Below are 14,420 nucleotides of genomic sequence, written 5' to 3' on the forward strand. Positions count from 1 at the left end.
TGGGGCCTATGGTAGAAAAGGGAATATCTTCACATACAAACTAGACAGAAGCAGTCTCAGAAACATTTTTGTGATGTGTGCCTTCAACTTATAGAGTTGTACATTTCTTTTGATACAGCATGTTTGCAACACTTTTTTTGCAGAATCTGCAAGTGGACATTTGGAGTGCTTTGTGACCATTGGTGGAAAAGGAAACATCTTCACATAAAAAGTAGATAGAAGCATTCTCAGAAACTTCTTTGTTATGTGTACATTCAACTCACAGAGTTGAACCTTCCTTTTGATAGAGCAGTTTTGAAACACATTTTTTTTAGAATCTGCCAGTGGACATTTGGAGTGCTTTGAGGCCCTCGGTGGTAAGGGAAATCTCTTCACATAAAAACTACTCAGAATCATTCTCAGAAACTTCTTTGTGATGTGTGCATTCAACTCACAGAGTTGAACCTTCCTTTTGGTAGAGCAGTTTTGAAACACTCTTTTTGTACAATCTGCAAATGGATATTTTGAGTGCTTTGAAGCCTTTGTGGGAAACGGGAATTTCTTCAAATAAAAACTCGACAGAAGCATTCTCAGAAACTGTTTTGTGTTGTGTACATTCAATTCACAGTGTTGAATATTTCTTTTGACAGGGAAGTTTTGAAACACTCTTTTTGTAGAATCTGCATATAGACATTTGTAACGCTTTGAGGGCTCTGGTGGAAAAGAAAATATCTTCAAATAAAAACTAGAGAGAAACATTATCTGAAACTTCTTTGTGATGTGTGTCTTCAACTCACAGAGTTTAAACTTTCTTTTGATGGAGCAGATTTGAAACACTCCTTCTGTAGTATCTGCAGGTGTATATTTGGAGTGCTTTGAAGACTTCGTTGGAAACGGGAATATCTTCAAATAAAAACTAGACAGAAGCATTCTCAGAAACAAGTTTGTGATGTGTGTATTCAACTCACAGAGTTGAACATAACTTTTTCTAGAGGAGACTTGAAAAACTCTATTTGCAGTATCTGAAAGGGGATATTTTGACCGTATTGAGGCCCTCATTGGAAACAGGAATATCTTCCCATAAAAAGTAGACAGAAACATTCTCAGAAACTACTTCATGATGTGTACATTCAACTCACACAGTTGAAGCTTCCTTTTGATAGAGCAGTTTTGAAACCGTCCTTTTGAAGAATTGGCAAGTGGATATTTGGAGCACTTTGAATCCTTCATTGGAAATGGGAATATCTTCAAATAAAAACTAGACAGAAGCATTCTCAGAAACTTCTTGTGATGGGTGCATTCAACTCACAGAATTGAACTTTCCTTTTGATAGAGCAGTTTAGAAACACTCTTTTTGTAGAATCCAAAGGTAGATATTTGAACCGATTTGAGGTCTTGGTTGGAAACGGGATTAAATTCACATAAAAACTAGACAGAAGCATTCTCAGAAACTTCTTTGTGATGAGTGGATTCAACTCACAGAGATGAAACTTCCTTATGGTAGAGCAGTATTGAAACACTGTTTCTGTAGAATCTGCAAGTGGACATTTGGAGCGCTTTGAGGCCTTCGGCAAAAAAGGAAATATCTTCACATAAAAACAAGACAGAAACATTCTCAGAAACTTCTTTGTGATGTGTGCATTCAACTGACAGATTTAAACCTTCCTTTTGATAGAGCAGATTTGAAACACTCTTTTTGTAGGATCTGCAAGTGAATAATTGGAGCATTTTGAAGCCTTTGTTGGAAACGGGAATACCTTCAACTAAAAACCAGACAGTAGCATCCTCAGAATCTACTTTGTGATTTGTGCATCCAACTCATAGAGTTGAACATACTTTTTCATAGAGAAGTTGTGAATCATTCTATTTGAAGAACCTGCAAGTGGATATTTGGACTGCTTAGAGGCCTTCGTTGGAAATGGGAATATCTTCACATAAAAACTAGACAGAAGCATTCTCAGAAACGTCTTTTTGATGTGTGCATCCAACTCACGGAGTTTAGCATAACTTTTGATTGAGCAGTTTTGAGACACTCTTTTTGTACAATCTGCAAGGGGATACTTGGACCGTTTTGAGGCCTTCTTTGGAAACAGGAATATCTTCATATAAAAACTAAATTGAAGCATTGTCAGATACTTCTTTGTGATGTGTGCATTCAACTCACAAAGTTGAATCTTCCTTTAGATGTAACAGTTTTGAAACACATTTTTTGTAGAATCTGCAAGTGGACATTTAGAGTGCTTTGAATACTTCATTGAAGTGGGAATATCTTCAAATAAAAACTAGACAGAAGCATTCTTAGAAATTACTTTGTGAAATGTGCATTCAACACACAGAGTTAAACATTTCCTTTGATAGAGCAGTTTTGTAACACTACTTTTGTAGAATCTGAAAGTGGACATTTATAACTTTTACAGGACTGGCATGGAAAAGGAATTATCTTCAAATAAAAACTAGACAGAAGCATTCTCAGAAATTTCTTTGTGATGTGTGCATTCAACTCACAGAGTTGAACTTTCCTTTTCATAGAGCAGTTGTCAAACACTCTTTCTGAAGAAACTGTAAGTGGATATTTGTACCGATTTGTGGCATTCCTTGGAAACACGAATATCTTAACATAAAAACTAGACAGAAGCATTCTCAGAAATTTCTTCATGATGTGTACATTCAACTCAGTGTGCTGAACATAACTTTTCATAGAGCAGTTTTGAAACCCTGTTTTTGTAGAATCTGGAAGTGGATATTTGAAGTGCTTGAGCCTTCGTTGGAAACGGGAATATTTTGAAATAAAAAACAAACAGAAGCCTTCTCAGAAACAACTCTGTGATGTGTCCATTCAACTCAGAGAGTTGAACCTTTCCTTTGATAGAGTAGTTTTGAAATACTCTTTGTAGAATCTGAAAGAGGACATTTGAAGTGCTCTGAGGGCTATGGTGGAACAGGAAATATCTTGAAATGAAAACTAGACAGAAGGTTTCTCAGAAACTTCTATGTGATGTTTGCATTCAACTCGCAGAGTTGAACATACGTTTTCCTAGTGCAGTTGTGAAACACTCCTTTTGAAGAACCTGCAAGTGGTTATTTGGACCGTTTTGAGGCCTTCATTGGAAACGGTAATATCTTCACATAAAAACTAGACAGAAGCATTTTCAGAAACATTTTGTGATGTGGGCATTCAACTCAGAGGGTTGAACATAACTTTTCATAGAGCAGTTTTAAAACACTCTTTTTGTAGAATCTGCAAGTGGATATTTGGAGTGCTTTGAAGACTTTGTTGGAAACGGAAATATCTTCAAACAACCACCAGACAGAAGCATTCTCAGAAACTTCTTTGTGATGTGTGCATTCAAATCACAGAGTTGAACTTTTGTTTTCAGAGAGCAGTTTTGAAGCACACTTTTTGTACAATCTGCAAGTGGATATTTGGCGTACTTTGAAGCCTATGTGCAAATGGGAATACCTTCAAATAAAAACTAGAAACAAGCATTCTTAGAAAGTACTTTGTGATGCATGCATTCGAATCACAGAGTTAAAACTTCCTTTTCATATAGCAGTTTTGAAACACTCTTTTTTAGGAATTTGCAACTAGATATTTGGAGATCTTTGAAGCCTTCGTTGGGAATGAGAATATCATCAATTTAAAACTGGACAGAAGCATTCTCAAAAACTACTTTCTGATATATGCATTCAAACCACAGAGTTCAACCTTTCTTTTGATAGAGCAGTTTTGAAATACTCTTTTTGTAGTATCTGCAGATGGATATTTGGAGCGCTTTGAGGCCTATGGTAGTAAAGGAAATATCTTCACACAAAAAATAGACAGAAGCATTCTCAGAAACTTCTCTGTGATGTGTGCATTGAACTCACAGAGTTCAGCATAACTTTTCATTGAGCAGTTTTGAAACAATCTTTTTGTAGAATCTGTAAATGGATATTCAGAGTGCTTTGAGGCCTTCGTTGGAAACGGGAATATGTTCACATAAAAACTACAAAGAAGTATTCTCAGAAACTTACTTGTGATGTGTGCATTCAACTCACAGTGTTGAACCTTCCTTTTGATAGAGGAGTTTTCAAACACTTTTTTTTATAGAATACACAAGAGGATATTTGGAGTGCTTTGAGGCCTTCAGTGAAAAAGGAATTATCTTCACAAAAAAACTAAACACAAGTATTCTCAGAATTTCTTTGTGATGTGTGCATTCAACTCACAGAGTTAAACCTTCCTTTTGATAGAGCAGTTTTGAAACTCTCTTTTTGTACAATTTGAAAGGGGATATTTAGACCGTTTTGGTGTCTTCGTTGGAAACGGGTATATCTTCAAATAGAAACTAAACAGAAGCATTCTCAGAAACTACTTTGTGATGTGTGCATTCAACTCACAGAGTTCAGCCTTCCTTTTGATAGAGCAGTTTTGAAACACTCTTTTTGTAGAGTCTGCAGGTGGATATTTGGAGCTCTTTGAGACCTATGGTAGAAAAGGAAATATCTTCACAAAAAAATTAGACAGAAGCATTCTCAAAAATTTCTTTGGGATTTGTGCATGCAACTCACAGAGTTGAACCTTTCTGTTGATAGAGCAGTTTTGGGATACTTTTTAATAGATTCTGCAAGTGGACATTTTGAGCGTTTTGAGGCCTTTTTTAGAAAAGGAAATATCTTCACATAAAAACTAGACAGAAGCATTCTCAGAAACTTTTTTTGATGTGTGCATTCAACTCACAGAGTTGAACATAAATTTTCATAGAGCAGTTTTGTAACACTCTATTTGTAGAATCTGCAACTGGATATTTGGACCGCTTTGACACCTTCATTGGAAACAGGAATATCTTCACATAAAAAGTAGGCAGAAGCATTCTCAGAAACAACATTGTGATGTGTGCATTCAACTCACAGAGTGGAACATAATTTTTCATGGAGCAGTTTTAAAATGCTCTTTTTGTAGAATCTGCAAGGGCATATTAGGACTTCTTTGGAAACTTAGGACTTCTTTGGAAACTTAGGGGCTTCTTTGGAAACTAGAATATCTAAACATAAAAACTAGACAGAAACATTGTCAGAAACTTCTTTGTGATGTGTGCAGTTAACGCACAGGTTTGAACCTTCCTTTTGATAGAGCAGTTTTGAAACACTCCTTTTGTAGAGTCTGCAAGTGGATATTTGGAGCACTTTTAGGCCTATTGTAGAGATGGAAATATCTTTACATAAAAACTAAACAGAAGCATTCTCCGAAACTTCTCTGTGATATGTGCATTCACCTGACAGTATTGAACCTACATTTTGATAGAGCGCTTTTGAAACACTCTTTTTGTAGAATCTGCAAATGAATATTTGGAGTGCTTTGAAGCCTTCGTTGGAAATGGGAATATCTTCAAATAAAAATTAGACAGAAGCATTCTCAGAAACAAAGTTGTGATATGTGCATTCAACTCACAGAGTTGAACTTGTCTTTTAATACAGCAGCTTTGGAACACTCTTTTTGTAGAATTTGAATGAGGACATTTGTAGCACTTTTAGGGCTTTGGTGTAAAAGGAAATATATTCAAATTAAAACCAGAAAGAAGCATTTTCAGAAACTTCTTTGTGATGTTTGCATTCAACTCACCGAGTTGAACATACCGTTTCATAGAGCAGTTGGGAAACGCTGTTTTTGAAGAAACTGCAAGTGGATATTTGGACCGATTCGAGGTCTTCACTGTAAACGAGAATATCTACACATAAAAACTAGACAGGAGCATTCTCAGAAACTTCTTTGTGATGTGTGCATTCAACTCACAGAGTTGAACCTTTCTATTCATAGAGCAGCTTTGAAAACTCTTTTTGTAGAATCTGCAAGTGGATATTTGGACCGCTTTGAGGCTTTCACTGGAAACGGGTATAATTTCACATAAAAATTAGACAGAAGCATTCTCAGAAACTACTTCGTGATGTGTGCATTCAACTCACAGATTTGAACCTTCCTTTTGATAGAGCAGTTTTCTAACACGCTTTTTGTAGAATCTATAAGTGAATATTTTCAACACCATGAAGCCTATGGTAGACAAGAAAATATCTTCACATAAAAACTAGGCAGAAGCATTCCCAGAAACTTCTTTATGATGTGGGAATTCCACTCACAGAGTTGAACATCTCCTTTGAGAGAGCAGTTTTGAATCACTCTTTTTGTAGAATCTGCAAATGTACATTTCTAGCTCTTTGAGAGCTTTTTTAGTAAATGGAAATATCTTCAAACAAAAACTTGACAGAAGCATTCTCAGAAACTTATTTGTGATGTGTCCATTCAACCCACAGCGGTGAACATAACTTTTCATTAATCAGTTTTGGAACACTCTTTTTGTAAAATCTCCAAGTGAATATTTGGACTGCTGGGAGGTCTTTGTTGGAAACTGGAATATCTTCACATAAAAACTAGGCAAAAGCATTCTCAGAAACTACTTTGTGACGTTTGCATTCAACTCACAGAGTTGAACCTTCCTTTTGATGGAGCAGTTTTGAAACACTCTTTTTGTAGAATCTGCAAGTGGATATTTCGACCGCTTTGAGGCCTTCATTGGAAACGGGAATGTCTTCAAATAAAAACTAGACAGAAATATTCTCAGAAAATTCTTTGGATGTGTGCATTAAAACCAGAGTGTTGAACCTTCCTTTTGATAGAGCAGTTTTGAAACGCTATTTTTGTAAAATCTGCAAGTGCAGATTTGCAGCACATTGAGGGCTTCATTGGAGTCAGGAATATCTTCAAAGGAATACTGCACAAAGCATTCTCAGATACTACTTTGTGATATGTGCATTCAACTAACAGAGTTGAGCATTACTTTTGATAGAGCAGTTTTCAAACACTCTTTTTGTACTATCTGCATGTGGATATTTGGAGCGCTTTGAGGCCTTTGGTAGAAAAGGAAATATCTTCACAGAAAAACTAGACAGAAGCATTCTCAGAAACGTCTTTGTGATGTGTGCATTAAACTCAGACTTTAAGATAGCTTTTCATAGAGCAGTTTTGAAAGACTATTTTTGTAGGTTCTGCAAGTGGATACTTGGACTGCTTTGATGCCTTCATTGGAAACGGGAACACCTTCACATAAAAATTAGACAGAAGTATTCTCAGAAACGTCTTTGTGATATGTGCATTCAACTCACAGAGTTGAACCTTTCTTTTGATAGAGCAGTTTTGAAACACCTTTTTTTTAGAATCTGCAAGTGGACATTTGGAGTGCTTTGAAGCTTTCAGTGGAAAGGGAAATATCTTAACATAAAAATAGACATAAACTTTCTCAGAAACGTCTTTGTGATGTGTGGATTCAACTCATAGAGTTGAACCTTCCTTTTGATAGAGCAGTTTTGAAACACACTTTTGCAGAACCTGCAAGTGGATATTTGGAGCGATTTGAAGCCTTCCTTGGAAACGAGAATATCTTCATATAAAAACTAGGTAGAAGCATTCTCAGAAACTATTATGTGATGTGTGCACTCAACTCACAGAGTTGAACCTTTCCTTTAATGGAGCAGTTTTGAAACACTGTTTTTGTAGAATCTGCAAGTGGACATTTGTAGCGCTTTGAGGGTTATTATGGAAAAGGAAATATCTTCAAATAAAAACTAGACAGAAGCAATCTCAGAAACATCTTTGTCTTGTGTGCATTGAACTCACAGAGTTGAACATAACTTTTCATAGAGTAGTTTTGAAACACTCTTTTTGTAGTATGTGCAAGGGGATATTTTGACCGTTTTGTGGCCTTCACTGGAAATGGGAATATCTTCACATAAAAACAAGGTAGGAGCATTCTCAGAAACTTCTTTGTGATGTGTGAATTCAACTCAGAGAATTGAACCTTACTTTTGATACAGCAGTTTTGAAACAATTTTTTTGTATAATCTGCAATTGGACGTTTGGAGCACTTTGAGGCCTTCCGTGGAAAAGGAAATATCTTCAAATAAAAACTAGAAAGAAGCATTCTCAGAAACTTCTTTGTTATGTGTGCATTCAACTCACAGAGTTAACATTACTTTTGATAGCGCTGTTTTGAAACCCTTATTTGTAGAATCCGCAAGTTGACGTTTTGAGTGCTTTGGGGCCTTCGGTGGGAAAGAAATATCTTCACGTAAAATCCAGAAAGAAGAATTCTCCAAAACTTCTTTGTTAAGTGTGCATTCAACTCACAGAGTTGAATCTTCATTTTGATAGAGCAGTTTTGGAACACTCTTTTGGTGGAATTTGCAAGTGGATATTTGGAACGCTTAGAAGCCTTTATTGGAAAAGTGAATACCTTCAAATTAAAACTAGACAGAAGCATTCTCAGAAACTACTTTGTGATGTGTGCGTTGAACTTAACAGAGCTGAACTTTTCTTTTGATAGAGCAGTTTTGAAACACTCCTTTTGTAGAATCTGCAAGTGGACATTTGTAGCTCATTGAAGGCTAAGGTGGAAAAGGAAATATCTCCAAATAAAAACTAGACAAAGCATTTTCAGAAACTTCTTTGTGATGTGTGCATTCAACTCAAAGAATTGAAACATCGTGTTGATAGAGCAGTTTTGAAAAACTCTTTTTGTAGAATCTGCAAGGGTATATTTGGAGTATTTTGAGGCCTTCGTTGGAACGGGAATATCTGCACATAAAAACTAGACAGAAGCATTCTCAGAAACTTCTTTGTGATGTGTGCATTCAACTCACAGAATTGAACCTTTTATTTGATAGAGCAGTTTTGAAAAATCTTTTTGTAGAATCTGCAAGTGGATATTTGGACCGCTTTGAGGCTTTTGCTGGAAACGGGAATAATTTCACACAGAAACTAGACGGAAGCATTCTCAGAAACTACTTTGTGATGTGTGCATTCAACTCACAGATTTGACCCTTCCTTTTGATAGAGCAGTTTTCTAACACGCTTTTTGTAGAATCTGCAAGTGGATATTTGGAGTGCCATGAAGCCAATGGTAGAAAAGAAAATGTCTTCACATAAAAATTGGACAGCAACATTCTCAGAAACTTCCTTATGATGTGTGCATTCCGCTAACAGAGTTGAACCTCTCCTTTGAGAGAGCACTTTTGAAACAGTCTATTTGTAGAATCTGCAAATGGAGATTTCTAGCACTTTGAGAGCTATGTTGTAATTGGAAATATCGTCATATAAAAACTAGGCAGAAGCATTCTCAGAGACTTATTTGTGATGTGTGCATTCAACTCACAGAGGTGAATATAACTTTTCATAGAGCAGTTTCAGAGCACTCTTTTTGTAGGATCTCCAAGTGAATATTTGGACCACTGGGAGGCATTTGTTGGAAACTGGAATATCTTCAAATGACAACTAGACAGAAGCATCCTCAGAAACTTCTTTGTGACGTGTGCACTCAACTCACAGAGTTGAACCTTCCTTTTGATGGAGCAGTTTTGAAATACTCTTTTTATAGAATCTTCAAGTGGATATTTGGAGCACTTTGAAGCCTTCGTTGGAAACGGAAATATCTTCAAATAAAAACTAGACAGAAGCACTCTCAGAAACCACTTTTTGATGAGTGCATTTATCTCACAGACTTGAAACTTCTTTTAATAGAAAAGTTTTGAAACACTCGTTTTGTAGCATCTGCCAGTAGACATTTGTAGTGTTTTGAGGGCTATGTTGGAAAAGGAAATATCTTCAAATAAAAACTGGATAGAAGCATTCTCAAAAACTAATTTGTGATGATAGCATTTAACTCACAGAGTTGAAAATACCTTTTCATACAGCTGTTGTGAAACACTCTTTTTGAAGATCCTTCAAACAGATAATTTGAACGCTGTGAGTCCTTCATTGGAAACTGGAATACCTTCACATAAAAACTAGACAGAAGCATTTTGAGAAACTTCTTTGTGATGTGTGCATTCAACTCACAGAGATGAACATTCCTTTTTATAGAGCAGTTTTGAGACACTCTTATTGTAGAATCTGAAAGAGGACATTTCTTGGACTTTGAGGGTATGTTGGAAAAGTAAATACCTTCAAATAAAAACTAGAAAGAAGTATTCTCACAATGTACTTTGTGATGTGTGCATTCAACTCAGCGAGTGGAACATAACTTTTCATAGAGCAGTTTTGAAACCCTCTTTTCGTAGAATATGCAAGTGGATATTTAGACCATTTTGAGGTCTTCATTGGAAACGGGAATATCTTCACATAAACACTAGACAGACACATTCTCAGAAACTTCTTTGTGATGTGTGCATTCAACTCACAAGTTCAACATAACTTTTCGTAGAGCAGTTTTGAAATACTCTTTTTGTAGAATCTGCAAGGGGATATTTGGACCGATTTGAGGTCTTTGTTCCAAACGGGATTATCTTCACATAAAAACTAGACAGAAGCATTCTCAGAAACTTCTTTTTGATGTGTGCATTCAACTTACGAAGTTTAAACTTACTTTTGTTGGAGCAATTTTGAAACCTTTTTTTGTGGAATGTGCAAGTAAACAATTCGAGTGCCTTGAGGCCTTCGGTGGAAAAGAAAACGTCTTTACATGAAAACTAGACAGAAACATTCTCCAAAACTTCTCTGTGATGTGCGCCTTCAACACACAGAGTTGAACCTTCCTTTTGATAGGGCAGTTTTGGAAAACTTTTTTGTAGAATCTGCAAGTTTACATTTGGAGCGTTTTGAGGCCTTCGGTGGAAAAGGAAATATCTTCACATAAAAAGTAGACAGAAGCACTCTCAGGAACTTCTTTGTTATGTGTGCATTCAACTCACAGAGTTGAAACTTCCTTTTGATAGAGCAGTTTTGAAAAACTCTTTTTGTAGAATCTGCAAGTGGATATTTGGAGCGTTTTGAAGCCTATGGTAGAAAAGTATATATCTTCACATAAAAACTAGACAAAACATTCTCAGAAACTTCTTTGTGATGTGTGCATTCACCTGACAGAGTTGAACCTTCCTTTTGAGAGAGCAGTTTTGAAACACTCCTTTTGCAGAATCTGCAAGTGTATATTTGGAGTGTTTTGAAGCATTCATTGGAAACGGGAATATTTTCAAATAAAATCTAGACAGAAGCATTCTTAGAAACAACTTTGTGATGTGTGTATTCAACTCTCAGAGCTGAAATTTTTTGTTGATAGAGCAGCTTTGAAACACTCTTTTTGTAGAATCCCAAAGAGGACATTTGTAGCACTTTGAGGCCTATAGTGGAAAAATGAATATATTAAAATTAAAACTAGACAGAAGCATTTTCAGAAACTTCTTTTTGATGTTTGCATTCCACTCACCGTGTTGAACACACCTTTTCATAGAGCAGTTGTGAAACACTGTTTTTGAAGAAACTGAAAGTGGCTATTTGGACCGATTTGAGGCCTTCATTGGAAACGGGAATATCTTCATATAAAAACTAGACAGAAGCATTCTCAGAAACTTCTTTCTGATGTGTGCATTCAACTCACATAGTTGAACATTCTTTTTGATACAGCAGTTTTGAAACACTCTTTTTGTAGGATCTGCATGGGGATATATGGACTGTTGTGAGGCCGTCGTTGGAAACACAAATAACTTCACATAAAAACTAGACAGAAGCTTTCTCAGAAACTTCTTTGTGACGTGTGCATTCAACTCACAAAGTTGAAACATTCTTATGATAGAGTAGTTTTGAAAATTGTTTTTGTAGAATTTGCAACTGGATATTTTGACCGCTTTGAGGCTTTTGTTGGAAACGGGAATATCTTCACATAAATACTAGACAGAAGCATTCTTAGAAACTACTTTGTGATGTGTGCATTAAACTCACAGAGTTGAACCTTCCTTTTGATGGAGCAGTTTTCTAACACTGTTGTACAATCTGCAAGTGGATATTTGAAGCATTGTGAAGCCCACGATAGAAAAGAAAATAACTTCACATAAAAACTAGACAGAAGTATTCTCAGAAACTTCTTTGTGAGGTGTGCATTCCACTCACAGAGTTGAACCTTTCCTTTGATAGAGCAGTTTTGAAATGCTCTTTTTGTAGAATCTGCAAATGGACATTTCTAGTGCTTTGAGTGCTATGTTCTAAATGGAAATATCTTTTAAAAAAACTAGACAGAAGCATTCACAGAAACTTTTTTGTGATGTGGACATTCAACTCACAGAGTTGAACATACCTTTTCATAGAGCAGTTATGAAACACTCTTTTTGAAGAACCTGCAGGTGGATATTTGGACCAATTTGAGTTCTTCATTGGAAGGGGGAATATCTTCACATGAAAACCAGACAGAAGCATTCTCAGAAACATCTTTGTGATGTGTGCATTCAACTCACAGTGTTGAACATAACGTTTCATAGAGAAGTTTTGAAACACTCTTTTTGTAGAATCTGTAAGTGGATATTCGGGCCTCTTTGAGGCCTTTTTTGGAAACGGGAATATCTACACATAAAAACTAGACAGAAGCATTCTCAGAAACTTCTTTGTGATGTGTACATTCGACGAACAGGGTTGAACATAGCTTTTCATAGAGCAGTTTTGAGACACTCTTTTTGTAGAATCTGTAAGTGGATATTGGGACCACTTAGAGGCCTGTTTTGGAAACGGGAATATCTTCACATAAAAATTAGACAGAAGCATTCTCAGAAACGTCTTCTTGATATGTGCATTCAACTCACAGGTTTGAACAAAACTTTTCATAGAGCAGTTTTGAATCAATATTTTTGTAGAATCTGCAAGGGGATATTTGTACCATTTTGAGGCCTTTGTTGGAAATGGGAATATCTTCAAATAAAAACTAGACAGAAGCATTCTCAGAAACGTCTTTGTGATGTGTGCATTCAACTCAAAGAGTTGAACCTTCCTTTTGATAGAGCAGTTTTTAAACACTCTTTTTGTAGAATCTGCAACTGGATATTCTGAGTGCTTTAACGCCTTTGATAGAATAGGATATACCTTCACATAAAAACCAGACAGAAGCATTATCAGAAACTTCTTTGTGATGTGTGCATTAAAATCACAGATTTGAATCTTCTTTTGATAGAGCAGTTTTGAAACACTCTTTTTGCAGAATCTGCAAGTGGACATTTGTAGTGATTTGAGGGCTGTGGTGGAAAGGGAAATATCTACAAATATAAACTAGACAGAAGCATTCTCAGAAACTTCTTTGTGATGTTTGTGTTCCACTGACAGAGTTGAAGATACCTTTTCATAGAACAGTTGTGAAACACTCTTTTTGAAGAACCTGCAAGTGAATAATTGTACTCATTTGAGGTCTAGGTTGGAAACGAGAATATCTTCACATAAAAATGGACAGAAACATTCTCAGAAAATTCTTTGTGATGTGTGCATTCAACTCACTGAGTTGAACACAACTTTTCCTAGAGCAGTTTTGAGACACTCTTTTTGTAGGATCTGCAAGTGGATATTTGGATCGCTTTGAGGCCTTCGTTGGAAACGGGAGTTACTTCACATAAAAACTAGACAGATGCATTCTCAGAAACACCTTTGTGATGTGTGCATTCAACTGACAGTGTTGAACCTTCCTTTTGATAGAGCAGTTTTGAAAACCCCATTTGTAGAATGTGCAAGTGAGTATTTAAAGTGCTTTGAAGACTTCGTTGGAAACCAGAATATCTTCAAATAAAAACTAGACATAAGCAGTCTCAGAAACTACTTTGTGATGTGTGCATTCAACTCACAGAGTTGAAACTTTCTTTTGATAGAGCAGTTTTGAAACACTATTTTGTTAAAATCTGCAAGTGGATATTTGAAGTGCATTAAAGCCTTCATTGGAAACAGGAATATCTCCAAATAAAACTAGTCAGAAGCCTTCTCAGAATCTGCTTTGTGATGTATCCATTCAACTCACACAGTTGAACATTTGTTTTGAGAGAGCAGTTTTGGAACACTCTTTTTGTAGAATCTGCAAGTGGACCTTTGTAGCGCTTTCAGGGTTATGGCGGAAAAGGAAATATCTTCAAATAAAAACTAGACAGAAGAATTCTCAGAAACTACTTGGTGATGTTTGCATTCAACACACAGAGTTGAACATACCTTTTCTTAGAGCAGTTGTGAAACGCTCTTTTTGAAGAATCTGCAAGTGGATATTTGGACTGATTTGTGGCCTTCATTGGAAACAGGAATATCTTCACATAAAAACTAGACAGAAGCATTCTCGGAAACTTCTTTGTGACGTGTGCATTCAACTCGCAGAGTTGAACATTCTTTTTGATACAGCAGTTTTGAAACACTCTTTGTAGAACCTGCAGGTAGATATTTGCACAGTTTTGAGGCCTTAATTAGAAACGGGAAAATCTTCACTTAAAAATTAGACAGAATGATACTGAGAAACTTCCTTGTTGTGTGTTCATTCTACTCACAGAGTTGAACATTTCTTTTGATAGGGCAGTTTTGAAACCCTTTTTTTGTAGAATCTGCAAGTAGACATTTGGAGCGCTTTGAGGATTTCTGTGGAAAATAAAATATCTTCATATAAAAACTAGACAGAAGCATTCTCAGAAACTTC

The sequence above is a fragment of the Pongo pygmaeus genome, chromosome 17, assembly GCF_028885625.2.
Source record: "Pongo pygmaeus isolate AG05252 chromosome 17, NHGRI_mPonPyg2-v2.0_pri, whole genome shotgun sequence".
Classification (NCBI taxonomy): Eukaryota; Metazoa; Chordata; class Mammalia; order Primates; family Hominidae; genus Pongo; species Pongo pygmaeus.